Here is a 13,851-nt window from a genome sequence, read left to right on the forward strand (position 1 = left end):
TTCTCTGGCATCTTGGTGCAGGGATGGGGTGGATGGTGTCTTGATGGTTAGAGAGGACCTCATGAAGCGGTCCCTCTGATATTCTCAGGCTAAATAGGGTCCTTTGGAGGGGGTTCCACTTCCAAACTACCACTCCCCCAACCAGTCACCTCAGTTCTAGTAAAACAGCATCGTTTCTTTCATTCTTGAAAGAGTTGAAACTGACTGCGTGTGCTAAGAAAAGGTGCATTCAGTAAATGACTTCAGGTAACGCCTCACATCTAACCTCTCAATTCATTCAGCTTAAGCTCATTTCTGTCTGGCCCAAAGCAGACATTTAAAAAAACTTGAGCATGCCTCCTTTTAGCTTGTATAGCACCTCTTTCTCATTCCCAGGGATTTAAAAAAGCTGTGCTAGCACCAGGTATACAAATATGAAAAAAAGACCTGCTCCTGTGGAGCTGGGGTGGGGGGGAGCCAGATAACATCACAGGATGGTGTGGTTCTTTCTCACAGCAGGGACAGAAGAAGAATCCTGCCCCTCTGCGTCTGAGAGGTCAGAGGGGGCCTCCTAGAGGGGTGACTGCTGAACTGCACAAGTGCAACCTCAGACAGATGTATCATAAAAGCTTGGGCTCTTCTCCTTCTCTGGTACCTGGCCTTTGTCCTTACATGGGCATTAGAAGGGCACTGCCATCTGCTGGCCCAGCCTTGCCTTCCCACCCAGCTAGAGGCATCCTGTGGCGACGGGTGCACCCTGGTGAGCTGACTGCAGAGAGGCCTTTTCTGGTGATTCTGGACACCCTATTTCAGTTCATTCCCCTCAATAACTGTTAGAAAACGGAGCTGACCTTCAATCTCCATGTGGTATCTGCAGATACTATGAGGGTGGAGCAACGTGAGGGGAAGCTGTCCCACAATCTAGTCCTGGTCTGGTGTCCACATGCTGCTTCCATTTCAACACTGTCACCAACACCCTCCCTAGAAAGATGTTTACAAACAAGGCGTTCCCCCATCCTTTCCTAGCGGAAGCCAAACCTAACAGGTGTGTGTGTGTGGAGGGGGACTTTCTATGTGTACAGAATGGTACCAGATTTGTGGATGGGACTGAGGTGTTTTAAAATAGCTAAAACCTTAGGGGTACAGCCATCCCTAAAAGGCTCTTCCTGTCCTGAGAATGGGGGATTAGCCATTCAAGGCCAAAGCTGGTATCTTCTGAGGACTCACCTCTTAGAGGTTCATTCTTGGGAGATTTTGGGGGTTCCAAGGAAATAGGAAATGTCAGTAGCAAATTTCATGGCCATACCTCATGGTGCCTTGGAGGCAGCTCAAAATCTAGAGTTGGATGGTGTGTATGGCTCCAGGCCTCGCTCCTCTCTCCCCAACAGGCTTCCCTGCCACCGGCTACTCTAGGGAGGTCCACCCCTTTCTTGTCTTTATTTCCCAGTCTATAAAGTAAGAGCCACTATGATGCCATCTCACAAGGTAGTAAAGCACCTGCTTCATCCTCAGATCAACTCTAGGAGATAGATAGTATTGTCCCATTTTGCAGATTAGAAAACTAAGGCTCAAAGAGATTAATTATTTAACTTGTCCAAGGTCACAAGCTGGTAAGTGACTGAACCAGGTCTGATTCTAAACCTTCTGAACACCACACTGCATTGCCTCAGATGAAACAGCACCTAGGAAAGTTAAGAAAATCAGCCGCACAATATGAGGTGAATGGTTCCAAATGTCAAGCCTTTAGGGATGGAGACTGTCCCAAGGATTTAGTTTGAGGATTAGCAAGGAGAGATGGGGAAAGGCTAACATGAACTGAGTATGGACTATTTCTAAATTTATATCCCAGAAAAGGTCCCTTCTGGCTGTTTCACTCCATTGACTATTCCAAAGCACTGTTTAACCCTGAACACTTATGTGCCTTGCTCAGCACTTGAATCCAGCAGTTACAGTCTTGAGATAGAGATAAAAATTATCTATCTCCTCCAGAGATGCCTGGACACCTCGGCCTGCCTGTTTATCCAAGGATTCCAAGCCCAATTGTGTAGGCAGTTACAGTCTTGAGATGGAAATATTAACTATATAAATCTGCAGTTAATATTTGATGATGTAGCTGTTGGCCTTTGCTAATACAACTCAGAGGTGCCTCACCCACGGTGGCCAGAGAGCCCAGATGAACTGAAGATGTCAGGGCAGGGATCCAGAAAGTGAATCTCAAACTGCACTTTGAAAGAAGAGGAGACCAGTCAGGCAGAGGAGGAAGGTCCCAGGCTTTGAAGTGAGAGAGGGGTTGAATCATGATCCTCGTGTGCTAATTGATCTTGGGGATGTTGTTAATCTCTCTGAATCTGTTATTTGTTAACTGGGCAAAACAAGACCTCCTTTTGAGATTAAGAGCTACCTACTTTGCATAAAATGATTTGCATAGGTTAGGTGAGTAGCCACATTGTTATTTTTGTTGTTGAAAGAGAAGAAAGGGGGTTCACAAGGCCACTGGGGGGAAGGGCTTGGTTCACTGAGGGACGGCACCACGTGGAGACCGAAGGAGATGGCTCTGGCAGCACCTGAGCACACACTGGCCTCAAGTGCCTGCTAAGGAGTCAAGGTTTCATCCACACGGGCAGTTGGGCACAAATTGAGGATTTTAAGTGAAGGAGTATTGTGATCAGATTTGTACCACTGGAACATGCAGTATTTAGAGTTCCTCTTCTGGGGAAAATGAAGTACTAAGTGAGACCACAAAGGCACTGTCTAAAATTAGAACTAACTCCAATTGGGCTTGGAATCCTTGGATAAACAGGCAGGCCGAGGTGTCCAGGCATCTCTGGAGGAGGTCACCTGCTGGGAGACTGGAGTATGGGGTGGGGGTAAGGGGGGAGTCGTGCCACAGAGAGTGGGCAAGCCCTCTCTCCATCACCTCATTTCTTCCAGAATTTCTTTCCTAATAACCTCTTGAATTTGCACTGGGCTTTCTGGCCCACAGAGATCCTGTGTGGGAGGTAAGTTATGGTTGGCCTTTTCCAACTTCAATTTTGCATCAGAAGAAACTGAGGCCTCAGAATTTTTACTGACCTCAGCTGCATAGCTATTAAGTGATGGGAAGGAAATTCTAACTCAGCTCAAAAAGAGTGCAAGACAGCCCACTGCTGATCTGAGCTCAGCAGTAAGGGAACAGCAACGAAGTCAGCCATCCATGCTCCCAGGTCAGTACAGAATAGGACCAAAGCCTCGAGAGAACTGGAATCATGTGTTTGGTGAGATCAAACAGTTATGTAGGCAGAAGCCCCATATTAGAATGAACCCACAGCAGGAGGCAGCGAGAGCTGCAGAGCCCTGTGTGGAAAGGGACCCGGGCTGGTTCGGCAGGTAATTGTCCAAGTGTATGCACTTCCTAGGGCTGCTGTCACAAAATACAACAAACTGGTGGCTTACACAACAGCAATTTATCTCTTACAATTTTATAGGTTTATTGTCCTTCAATTCTACAAGTCTGAAACCAAGGGATGGGGGCACTTCTTTGCCTCTTCCTGGCTCCTGGTGCCTCCCAACAACCCTTGGTGTTCCTTGGCTCATAGCAGCATAACTCCTAGCTCTGCCTCTTCTTCGTGTGGCCTTCTCTCTTGTGTGTGTCCAAATTTCTCTCATTTTATGGGGGTTAGGTCCATCCTAATCCAGTATGACTACATCTTAATTACATCTGCAAAGACCCTATTTCCAAAAAAAGACACATTCACAGTTACCCAGGGTTAGGACTTCAATGTACCTTTTGGAGGGACACACCACCATGTACTGGATGGATGAGTATGACAGGAAGAGTCCTGAGGACTGAGCTAATCTGGGAAGGCTTCCTGGAGGAGGCTGCTGTCATAACTGGGCCTCAGAGAAAGGGAGACTGGTGTACTAAATGCATACAGGAGTGGGAAGTGGTGTGAAAAGAAGCTAGGAAGCAAGCTGGCATCTGTGAACAGTGAGTGGGTTGATGCCTCGGAAGAAGAGTTGGGGGAAGGTCAACATAAGTATGATGTGATCTTGTCATGCCTCTCAGATCCCCTCCACCTTCTCACACCCGGGACCTACTGCACTCCCTCCTCTAAACCTGTGCAAGGAGTGACAGAAGAGAGAGAGATGATTTCTGGGAAAAGGGTTGCGGGGCTAGCTGACTGTAAGGACAAAATGTCTCTAGAGTGTCCCTGGTTAAATTTGTGTAGAGTTTGCATCCTCCCTTATGATATGGCCCTTTGTTGTAATGGTTTAAACTATGGGCTGTTTTCCCAAATATCCCAGTTCATTTGAGCTCCCCACAAAAGTATGTGTCTGGTTCAAATAACCCCCAGAGCCCGTGGTCTTGAGGACAGAAACAGAGCACCTTGAGACTACTGCCCACAGCTGAGGCCATAGTGACCCTCTTTCCAAGAGCAAAGGAGTTCTTTGCAGACCGAGAGCAAGGTGATACTTCATAACAGGTGAGCCTCCTGGGGCTCCTCCCAGCATGCTCTGGGCCAGACTGCTCCCCTCGACATGTTTAAGCTCACACACTCACAGATACATACACACCCTTCTCTCTCTCTCTGACACCTCACAAACATGCTTATCTCACACACCCACATCCCTCGCTCTTACACGGACACACTTTGCATACATAGCCACATATTTACACTCACATAATCATTCATGCTCATGTACAACTCACACTCCTCACTCGTATGTCTCACACTGGCCTCATATTCTTACAATATATTTATACTTCACACACATGCCTTCAACTCATACTCACACACTTCAAATACACCTCACTCCTGTATGCACACCTGTTCATGCACATATGCTGTTACACACACCTCACACTCACACAGTGACTGAGAGCAGTCGCCCAGGCTCAGAACCCTTTTAAGGTGGAAGGTGAGCTGCTGCAGGCCACGTAGCCCTCACCAACATGGGATTGTTCATTGTTGCTTTATCGTGTTTACACTGCAGCTCTCTCCCTCCAGAACCCCATACCGCAATTCAGCATAGTGACCAGAGGGACCTCGAGCACCCTTGTATCTCTGTGAGCTTGAGAAAGCCTGGGATAGGTCTGTTTTACACATGAGGAAACTGAGACCCAAAGGAGTCCTGTGACTCCCACAGCCACAATTTCCTAAATGCAACTGCCCACTGTTCCATGAATACTTTAGCATACTCAGCAGCTGGTTCACACCTGACACAGAGCCAGCACTTGAGAAACAGGAGTGTTGAGTGAACAAATGGATGGTTTTTTAGAGCTTCAATTTCAACCAGTGTGCTACAAGAATTTTTAAAACACGTAATACTTGACTGTATAGTCAAGGGTACTACCTCTTTTCCCTTAGACCAGTGGTAGTCAACCTGGTCCCTACCACCCACTAGTGGGCGTTCCAGCTTTCATGGTGGGCGGTAGCAGAGCAACCAAAGTATAAATAAAAAGATAGATTTAACTATAGTAAGTTGTTTTATAAAGATTTATTCTGCCAAACTTAGCGAAAATCCAACATAAAGTACTTGGTAAGTAATTATTATTATATGCTTTAACTTGCTGTAACTCTGCTTTATAAATTTTATAAAGTAAAGTTACTTCCCTACTTTATAAATCACCATTACTGTGGAACCGGTGGGCGGTTAGAAAATTTTACTACTAATGGAGATACAAAAGTGGGCGTTAAGTATAAAAAGGTTGATTACCCCTGCCTTAGACTGTCAAATAAAAAAATGAGAACAGTCAGCACAACAATAGGTGTCCGATGTGAATGAATCAAAATTATACCTATTTTTTTTGTCAGATCGGCAAAAAAATATATTCTGCAGAATTTAAGTAATTAATTTATGTGTGCCACGAAATGAAAAAGGTAGAAAATTGCTGCTTTAGAGTAAAAGAGGGAAAAGATCTAGTGCTCCAGACCCAATTCAACAAATACTTCATTTAGCCAGAGGGACTCTCCCGGCTCCTGAGACTCCTTCTTTCCTTCCTTCCTTCCTTCCTTCCTTCCTTCCTTCCTTCCTTCCTTCATTTCTTCCTTCATCCCTCCTTTCCTTCCTTCCTTCCTTCCTTCCTTCCTTCCTTCCCCCCTCCCTCCCTCCCTTCCTCTCTATCTCTCTCTCTCTCTTTCATGCATGCAAAACCTCACATCCCCTTATCTTCAAAGACACAGAAATAGTTGTGAGATGACTGGGGGGTGGGGAGGGACTGGAGGCCTGGGAAGCATTTGGTGACTTGATGCTGGAGATCCCCTTTAAAGTTGATGGTTTTTCTGGGTGGTTCAGAGAGAACGCTGTCTCCCTCAGGCTCCTGGGGTCAGCCTGGCCCTCCCACCCCTCCCCGTTGCTGCACCAAGGAGAGACGGGCAGGTGCGGAGCGCCAGACTTGCCGCGGGTGGCCTCTGGCCTGCTTGGGCTCTGACTGGGCTGTCTGGGATCCCCTCCGTCAGCCTTGGGAAGGAGGATGTGGCTGAGCCCCCCAGGGGCTCGGGAACCGCAGGCCCTATTCACTGTCTCCAGAAAGTAGCCTGCCCTGTCCTTATCAGGGGGCTGAGGAGAACTTTGGGGCACGCAACTTCCCATTCAACAGAAAATAGGCCTTGGTCCTAATCTCAGTTTAACAATTTATGTTCTTAAAAACAAACACTTATAAGGGAATGGTAATTTACCAATCTCCTTCCCAGGCTCCCCACTCCATGCCCAGTGTCCCCATCTGTGAATGGAGGGAGCTAGATTGGGGCTGCCCTTCCCACCTGCTTTACTCCACCCCCAAGCTGTGCTCCCACCACTTCTGGAGAACCAGCTCCACCCTGGGTCGCCAATGGCCACTTTGTCTTCGCTCTTCTCTCCCACACAGCTCTCAGATTCCTCTTCTCTCATCCCCTGGCCGTGGCCACTTCCTTCCTTCAGCCCCTCATGGTCTGGCTGAGGACAACTTCTTCCCTACTGCAGTTCCCCACCTTCAGTGCCCCCTCAACCCCCCTCCACATCACACTAGCTTCCTCCTGCCCTTTCAGAAACCTTTCTCATCTACAGATCTATCTTGTCACAGAGCTCAAACACGCCCCTCAGCTCCCCTAGCTGTCCAGAGCATTCCCAGCCTGTCGTGGCATCTGAGGCCCTCCACGAAGGCCCCACTCTTCCGGCTTTCTCGCCTTACCTCTGCCCAGTGTTCCCAGTGGGAGACCACTGGGAGCAAGCAGTTCCCACACTGCCGACCTCCCTGTCCATCCAGCACAGCCTGTCCCCTCTGCCCAGAGTGCCCCTCCCCTGTATACCTGGTGAATGCCAGCCATGGTCTCCCTACTTCACCCCCATACATACAGAAATTTTTAGGGACTCCCCAGGGTCATGACAACATCACTAACCCTTATGGGTGCAGAGCACCAATGTGCTGAGCAAGCAAGTCTAAATGTATAACAATAACTGAATGGAATAAGTGTGTAGCAAAAGACTGAACTGAATGAAGGTCAGAAATCAAAGAGCACCAGCTTTGAGAGTAAGCTTTACGATGTGCCCTCTCCCTCTGCGCCCACCTCGGGCCTGTGGCTGGTGCAAGCATCAGAGCCAGGACATCAGCAGTGTTTCCAATCTCCCGGCTTAGGAACTGGCTTCCCTCCCCCTTTGCTGTGGACTCTGACCAGAGTGATATAGGTCAGGATCGAGCCTTTTGTAAATGGTGTGTGTGTGTGTGTGTGTGTGTGTGTGTGTGTGTGTGTGTCACAGCCAGCCTATTAATCCAGGCTTATGATAACAACCCCTAGCACCAGACTGTGTCATTCAAGGCCAAGAGAAATGCTGGCTCCCGCCTTCCCTGACCAAAGGCCCAGAGCTGGTGACCTGGCTAAGGAATGTGCTTGGCTCGGGGTTTACAGTCCAGGATCAGCATGGAGGCCAAGGGATCAGATTGCCAGTGGGAGCCAGGCACGGGGCAGGGAGGTGGCACTGGGCAGACCTTCCTCTCTGCTCCCTTTTGGGCACACAGCCCGTGCCCTGCCCTGCCCAGTCCTCCTGGACCTCCCTGGGTGCCGGGTGGCAGTTGTGGAGGCAGAGCCAGGAGGAAGAAGACACTCAGCCCCTTTAAATGCATCATTTAAATGGAGCTCAAAGTGCTGAGCCCTGAGCCACAGGACCCACCACCATAAATCCCAACTACTGGGGAGCCTGTAACAGTTTCCAGAGAACCGCCCTGTTCAAGGTCTCCTTTGACCATTTAGGAACTAAGGATTAGGAAGACTGAGCCACCACCACCACCCCTGTCACGTGGCCAGCAAAGGGAGCAAGAACTAGGTGCAGAACTCCATCCTCGGACTGCAATTCTGAGACTCATTGTACCCCCTGCCTCATCTCTTTCAACAGATCCTGTACTCCGGGTTTTAACCCAAGGCCCCCACTTAACAGAGTCAGTGCAGGATCAATAAAATAGTGGGTGTGACGGTGTTGACCTGTATAAAGATGGGGGGTCGTTTTTATTTATGTTACTTATACCCGTCTCAGCCCATCAAGGATCTCTGGGGACTGACAGCAGCCACACAGCACGGATAGTCGGTGGAAAGGACTTGGCAACTCCGGGTATCCAGTGATGAACCCTGTGAAACCTGCACCCCAGTTGTAAGCAGAGGTGCCCCCTCCACTTCCACACCCCACAAAAGGAGTTACACAACCTCACAGACTAAGAAAAGGAGACAGGAATGAGGGGCAAAAAAAGAGAAAGATCTTTTGATTTCTGCTATTAACAATGAAATAAGCTGACCCTTTGCAAAAACACTGAGCCGAAGCCCTGGACTAACCCTACTAAATCTCCACTCACCCCAACTCTGAGAATAATCCCCTTGTCTGGCATTAAAAAAAACAAAAACAAAAACAGCTCTGAGGTTGGTTTAAAGGCCCTTTCTCTTTTCCCCCCCTGTCGACCCCCCCATCCCCCGCCCCTGCACAGGCTCCAGTCTCTGGCAGTTTTCATGATCACTTCCTTGCTCTGAGCTTATCTTAACTGTACTTCCCTCCCCAGTCAAATCAGCTATAGTTTAGGTAGTCTGATAAGCCCCCTGCTGTCATAGCTGTCATAGCCCCCCCACACACACACACACACACACACTCTTGGGTCTCTGCCAGGATCGAGGGAGGGAACTTGGGAGGACAAGAGCCCTGAAAAACCCTCCAGGCAGACTACAGGAAACCAGCCTGACAGCTTCACATCTCCTTTCATCCACAGCAAGTCCACGAGGCAGTCATGAGGCATATTGCAGGGTGAGTAAACTATGACACCAAGAAGCGTGGTCTACTTGAGACTTGGGCAAATCAAGAATCTTCTCTAAGCCACAGAGTGAGTGCTAAGAGCACTGTTTCTGGAGACTCGTTGCCTGGGCTCCGATCTGGCTCCACCACTTGCCAGCTTCGTGATCCTACACAGGCAGTTTTTTAATTTCTCTGTGTCTCAGTTTCCTCACCTGTGTGATGGGGCTAATCACCTACTTAGTAGAGGGGTGAGAAGGCCTGAACTCATTAATACAGTGGCTAGTACACTGTGTTAGCTGTATAAAAGTGAGTCAATCTCATCTGTAGAGTTGTTGAGAGAGGAGAGATGTCATAGTCAATTAATGGCAGAGCAGAGCCCCCCACCCCATGTAGGTCTGGGGATGGGAGAGGGAATGAGGCTCCCGAATCTACTGTAGTGAGTGTATCACTTACCAGGTGAACAAAAGAGCTGGAGTGACTGAGATTTTTAATTTGTCCCTACTTAGATATTGCAGAGAAGTTACAACAGAATGGAAATGGAACTCAGAGCTGATTTATCCAAATACCTTTCTATGGATGAGGAAACTGCCTCCAAGGGAAAAAGTTTTTGGCCATGACTGCAGTGTGGGTTGCTAAGGGGAGGGAGGGGAGGAGCTGGAACACAGGACGCCTGACTTCTGTCCATCTGCACGTGCTCTTCCTGCCGCTCCAGGTGGGGAGACAGGGCAGGCTCTCTGGCTTGGGGAGAGCTAGCTTCTGGTCACATCCCTCTTAGCCTAGCCAGTGAATAACATTCAATTCCCATTTTAATCAAGAGGTTGGGGACTGTTTTTGTCATTTGGAGCACAAAATTCCCCTAAGTTCCTGGTAAGTCTTATTAGAATTTAAATTGTAGGCAGCTCACTACTTGCATCCTGTATTTCTTGAGCCTAGTTGGGCATCACAAGGCAATGCAGCCCTTAGGAATAAGCTGTGATGTCATACTGGCAGGGTTTCCCTCCCAGCTCTGTAACTCCCAGCTAGGGGCATAGGTGGTGTAGGACGACATGACATTATATCCAAAATACTCAGACCAGGACTAGCACAATAAATGTTAGATTTGTTATTATACCTATTATTGTATTGTTCAGTACATACTTTCTAAATGAATGAATGAACGAATGAAACAATGATTGAATCCTTTAAGGAAGAAATTGCTGAAGCCAACCCAACTTGTGGACAGCTTTGGACAGTGCATAAAACTTGCTAGACTTATTTTAGTCAGAAGAGGGCAGCATTGAGTCAGGAATCCAAATTTGCCAGAGAGTTCCAAGATTTACAACCCCTCTTAATTCCTATCTCCCAGTCTTGGAAGGACCACTTCAAATGTGCAGGTTTCTCCCTCCGCAGCCCCACCAAGCCCTGAGAGGGAAAGGTCAGCACCTTAAAGGCTGTTATTGTTTACCAGCCGAGGTGACCGAGGGCTGTAACTCACCCTCAGAGTTCCAGGTAAAGGGAATTTGAGGGTTGGGGTCTCAAGCTGAAAGTGGATGGTAAACTGAGCTCTTCAGCCTGCTGCAGCCCTTTTTCCATTGAAAAGGGGAGAGGGCTCAGGCATCTATATACTAAGGCACGTTCCAAGGAGGAGTTCGCTCATCAGATACAGAGAGCGCTGAGCTGACCCTTCTCGACTCTCCGAGCCCCTCCGCGCTCAGCACCTCCTCCCCTAGCTCCCGTCCAGTTGTGGGATTCAAATAACAACAACCGGATCTCTGCACTAATGACCGTTTTAAGTATTAAAAAAGATATACTGAAAGGTAGCTTATTATTTCAGGCATTTAATACTTAAGTAAGAACACTAAAAGAGGTACACAAAACTATTTATTTAAAATATTAATGAAAAATAATACCTGACAAAAAAAATACAACTGTTATTTAAGATATTTCCATATGGCTTCTTGATTAGCATCCTCACTTGCAATTTTCTTCACTTTTATCTGAGCATCATCAGCTGTGTGATTTGTCCTTAACCATCTTTTCATTGTACGAGTAGGATCCCATTCCTTTAGGGGTAGGCCGATTAGACTAATAGTCATTGTGTTTGATGTATTAGAAACAGGCGACTTTTCTTCTCTGAACATATTATGTTCATCTTTGAAAAACCCCACCTTAGAGAGAGCCCTGTTTACAAGTGCCATTTTAATAACCAGTTCGCCAAACTCAACAAAAAATTAGCTGTCAGTTCTACTGAACCAGTGCGAACTGGCTGAATCCCCCCACTGCTCCCATCCCTTCACCCACCACCCCACCCCATCCCTAAGGCCTTTCCTCAGTTTACCAAATCTCACCATCCCTCCAAGGCCCAACTGGCCTGTGAGGATCCCCCCTCAAACCCCTTAGAGGCCCATCCTTTAAGCACCACACGGCACTTTGTACCTCTCTTGACAACCTCCCCACTCTCGGCCTTGGATTATTCAGTAAATTGTGTGTGTGTTGTTTCCCTTACAAACTGTGAACTTCCTGAGAGCACGGAGCTAATTCTTAGGCACCTCTCATGACTCCTATTAGAAATCATTCTTTTTCAGGAGACCTGTTTTACTCCCCACTCCCCGCTTCACCGCAGAAGCCTGGCCTTGGTGTCTCTCACCTGCCCTCCTGTAAGCACCCTGCACTCCACATATCACCAGAGTCCTTACCCTGAACCGAATTTTAACATTCCCTCTACTAGCCTGGTCCCACACAGACACACAGATCACTACCTGTGTAAGGACTGAAGCAGACACTTGTTCCTAATTGTTTTCCCAGTGTGGCACCTATGAATCGTTATCCCCACATCTTTCAAACACCATCTAGTGGGCGATTGAGCATGGGTGTGTGGGGTGGGGGGCAGACTCCCTCCTCCTAGGACAGTGGTGCAGGCAGGATTGAGATAGTCAGCTCAGATTCCGGCACATCTGAGCACATGACCCAGGAATTCCCCATGATCTGCTGGAATCTGAGTCCTGACGTAATTAGATTCCCTATCAGGCATTCAGGTCTCCCTTTAAGGAATGTGAGAGTTGAGTTTCATCAGTTAAGATCATTTCTGAGTTGCATGTCTGTTTGTTTGCTTCCCTTTCCTGTTTGCTCTAAGGCAGACATCAGCCAGATCCCTTGCCACTAAAGCCCTGTCCTCTAGGCCCACAGGAGCTGCCTGGCTGCACCTTGGTTGGAACAGAGGCGATCTCTTTTCTCTAGGATGTTTGGTCATCCATGGTTTGCCCCTAAATGAGGATTCATGTTCTGGTCAAAGGAAGCTGAAATGGGGGTGGGGAAGGTGCAAGAGGGACAGGAGATCTACCCCCACCGTCATCACCAGATTAGCTGATAATGGAGGGAAGGAAATCGTTCATCTATAGTTGCTTTCATGTTAGCCTTTGAATTCCATCGTACTTGCATTCCTTTGGTTCATAAGCATCTATTGAGTGCCCTTTGTTGTTGGGAACACCTGGAAGCATTCATAGAAGGAAATCTTAAGCTCTCTGTATAATTCCTCCATCTTACTTATGCGGAAATATTGATTCATCTGGTTCACTATCTCACGATCCTTCAGGTCTCAGCTTAAATGGCCCTGTATACAGGAAGCTGCCCCTAACCAACCTCCTCCTATCTGGGCTAGGGATTCCCTTCCCAGCACATTCTGTCTTCTCCCATTATGGACACATCTTTCTCTGTCCAAGATTTGCTTGTTCATTTCTCACTAGACTGAGAATTTTCTGAGGATAGAGATTGTGTCTCTCTTGTCACCATCATATCCATAGGCCCAGCACCTAGTGGGCACCAGTATCTGTAGAATGAATAAGTGATTGGGAAAAGGCCCCGAACTGGTTGGTATCAGTCAGGACTAGAACTCAGGTGTCCTAGCCCTGTGCCCTGTGCTTGTTCTTATACAACACAAGCTTCATTTTGAGAGCCCTTCTCCATCCGGATGATCCCAGCTAGCTGGGCTCCAAGGAACGGATGCAGATCTCAAGAGAGAAAGGAAACAGAAGATCAGGGACACAGCCACCAGGGCCTCAATATATTTTTGCATACAACCCAGAGCAAGAGGGGAGGCCATCAGAGGGAAGAGTATGAAGTTGGCTACCACTCCTATGGCCCTCCAGATTTGGGGAAGGGGTTGGTTTTCTGCATAAAGGGATCCTCTCCAGCCACAGGAGGGCATAGGGCCCCATTCTCCATCCCTAATTCACTAGAAAGGATCAGAACATAAGTGGAAGTAGGAAAGTGGGCAGACACTAAATATAAAACTGGAGATCTAGTCCTTGATCCTCAGCATGCGCTGAAGACACAGCTAAAGGCATCCTCCTCCTGGGGGTCCAAATCCCAGCTCTGTTCCAAGTTTCTCATCAGTTGTATGGCCTTGGGCATAATAATCCCCATTTCACAGTACTGGCTTATCACGAAGACTCAAGGGAAAACATTCCTCTCTCCCCATTACACTCCGCATTTAGAGGGAAGACTAGAGCCTGTGCATATTTTCACTTCACTCTAAATGACACGCAGACTGGGGACTCTGGACCTAGGGCTTAGACCTTAAAAACCAGCCCTCCTGACTCCAGAAAGGAAAACCTTGAGCGCTCAGCTACTTATGAATTTAGGGATACAAGTTAAATAATAGGAGTG

This window comes from Saccopteryx bilineata, chromosome 2 (genome assembly GCF_036850765.1).
Source record: "Saccopteryx bilineata isolate mSacBil1 chromosome 2, mSacBil1_pri_phased_curated, whole genome shotgun sequence".
NCBI lineage: Eukaryota > Metazoa > Chordata > Mammalia > Chiroptera > Emballonuridae > Saccopteryx > Saccopteryx bilineata.